This window comes from Schistocerca nitens, unplaced genomic scaffold, assembly GCF_023898315.1.
Source record: "Schistocerca nitens isolate TAMUIC-IGC-003100 unplaced genomic scaffold, iqSchNite1.1 HiC_scaffold_303, whole genome shotgun sequence".
Classification (NCBI taxonomy): Eukaryota; Metazoa; Arthropoda; class Insecta; order Orthoptera; family Acrididae; genus Schistocerca; species Schistocerca nitens.
This window is the reverse complement of record NW_026045839.1, coordinates 27,501-30,000: the sequence shown is the minus strand read 5'-3', so window position 1 is coordinate 30,000 and position 2,500 is coordinate 27,501. Positions and strand designations below refer to the sequence as shown.

At 61.5% G+C, this 2,500-nt stretch overlaps 1 pseudogene; it reads left to right on the top strand.

Annotated features, from left to right (window-relative positions):
• LOC126226382 (large subunit ribosomal RNA) overlaps positions 1 to 2,500 on the top strand; it is a 6,684-nt pseudogene that overhangs the window by 1,937 nt on the left and 2,247 nt on the right.

Sequence of the window (2,500 nt, the reverse complement as noted above, 5' to 3'; positions counted from 1 at the left end):
TCATAGCATGATGCACTTTGTGCTGGCCCCCGTTGGGCGAAAGGGAATCCGGTTCCTATTCCGGAACCCGGCAGCGGAACCGATACAAGTCGGGCCCCTCTTTTAGAGATGCTCGTCGGGGTAACCCAAAAGGACCCGGAGACGCCGTCGGGAGATCGGGGAAGAGTTTTCTTTTCTGCATGAGCGTTCGAGTTCCCTGGAATCCTCTAGCAGGGAGATAGGGTTTGGAACGCGAAGAGCACCGCAGTTGCGGCGGTGTCCCGATCTTCCCCTCGGACCTTGAAAATCCGGGAGAGGGCCACGTGGAGGTGTCGCGCCGGTTCGTACCCATATCCGCAGCAGGTCTCCAAGGTGAAGAGCCTCTAGTCGATAGAATAATGTAGGTAAGGGAAGTCGGCAAATTGGATCCGTAACTTCGGGATAAGGATTGGCTCTGAGGATCGGGGCGTGTCGGGCTTGGTCGGGAAGTGGGTCAGCGCTAACGTGCCGGGCCTGGGCGAGGTGAGTGCCGTAGGGGTGCCGGTAAGTGCGGGCGTTTAGCGTGGGTGTGGTCTGCTCTCGCCGTTGGTCGGCCTCGTGCTGGCCGGCGGTGCAGGATGCGCGCGCCTGTGCGGCGTTCGCGCCCCGGTGCTTCAACCTGCGTGCAGGATCCGAGCTCGGTCCCGTGCCTTGGCCTCCCACGGATCTTCCTTGCTGCGAGGCCGCGTCCGCCTTAGCGTGCTCCTCCGGGGGCGCGCGGGTGCGCGGATTCTCTTCGGCCGCCATTCAACGATCAACTCAGAACTGGCACGGACTGGGGGAATCCGACTGTCTAATTAAAACAAAGCATTGCGATGGCCCTAGCGGGTGTTGACGCAATGTGATTTCTGCCCAGTGCTCTGAATGTCAACGTGAAGAAATTCAAGCAAGCGCGGGTAAACGGCGGGAGTAACTATGACTCTCTTAAGTGACCGCCTCCTCCCGCACTCGCAGCCTGTCGCTGTTGAGTGCCTATGGGGGCCGGTCACACTTGAGGAGGTCGCTGCCGCCTTGCCGCCCAGGGGATCAGCAGCCGGACCGGACGGCCTAACTCCAGCGGAGCTGCGGCGCCTGCCGCACGAAGTCCTGGTGAAACTGATGAATCTCTTCCTTCTGGCCCGCGCCCTTCCGGAGCGTCTACTTCGCGCGCGGACGTCCCTTCTCCCCAAAACGGCTGCACCAGCATCCCCCGCTGACTTTCGCCCCATTACGGTCTGCTCGGTGCTGGCGCGGACCTTTCACAAGGTTCTCGCGTCACGCCTGATGCGCGCATGTGCTGTGGACGAACGTCAGCGGGCATTCATCCCCCGGGATGGGATGTTGGAAAACACCTTCATCTTGGACACAGCTCTCACCGACGCAGTTCGCTCCTGTCGCTCTGTCTTTGTGGCGTCGATCGACGTTTCTAAAGCATTCGATTCGGTAGATCATGCTGCCCTTCGCCCTGTGCTGAGGGCTCATGGTCTGCCGGATTGCTTTATTGAATACGTCGAGCGGTGCTACGAGGGCAGCACGACGGTGATAGCGGGCGGCGCCGGCGTGGGCGTGTCTGTGCAGCCATCACGGGGCGTTCGACAGGGCGATCCCCTCTCCCCCCTCTTGTTCAACTTTGCGGTGGACTACGTTTTAAACCAGCTGCCCTCCCACATCGGAGCTCGGATACTTGGTCGCAGAGTCAACGCTGCGGCCTTTGCAGATGACGTCTTGCTGTTTGCATCGACCGCGAGGGGCTTGCAGTCCCTCATCGACGCAGCCGTCGCAGCCCTCGCACACCTGGGGCTGCAGATCAACGCCCGGAAGTGTTTCACCCTCGCCTTGGTCGCGTCAGGCCGCGAGAAGAAGGTGAAGGTGGACGGTGACGTCACCTTCAAGGCAGGCAATGCCACCATGCCTGCCCTGCGTGTGGGTGAAACCTTCCGGTACCTGGGGCTGCAATTCTCCACGGCGGGTCGCTGCATGTTTAATCCACGACGCCATCTTGTGGAACAGCTTGATGTCATCTCCCGAGCTCCGCTGAAGCCGCAACAGCGCCTCCACGCTCTCACCAATGTGCTTCTCCCTGGCCTGTACCATGGGCTGGCCCTCAGCCGCACCCTGGTGGGTGCCCTCAAAGCGGCTGACATCACCATAAGAGCCGCGGTCAGGAGATGGTTCCGCCTTCCGGCGGACACCCCTCTGGGCTACTTCCACGCTCCTGTTGCCCAGGGGGGCCTCGGCATTCCATCGTGCCGTTGGATGGGGACGCTTCTCCGTCGGTCCCGTCTCCTGGCCTTGAAGAAGATAGGGCCAGCCTGCGACGGTGCAGGCCTGGATGAGGTACAGCGTGAGATTGAGGTGCTGGAGCGACGCTTGACGTGGGAGGGCCACCTCCTCAAATCGTCGACGCAGGTTGGGGAAATGTGGGCAGCACGCCTACACATCGCCATTGACGGTGCGGCACTGTCAGCTTCTGCCGCCGTCAAGGGCCAACATCAGTGGGTCG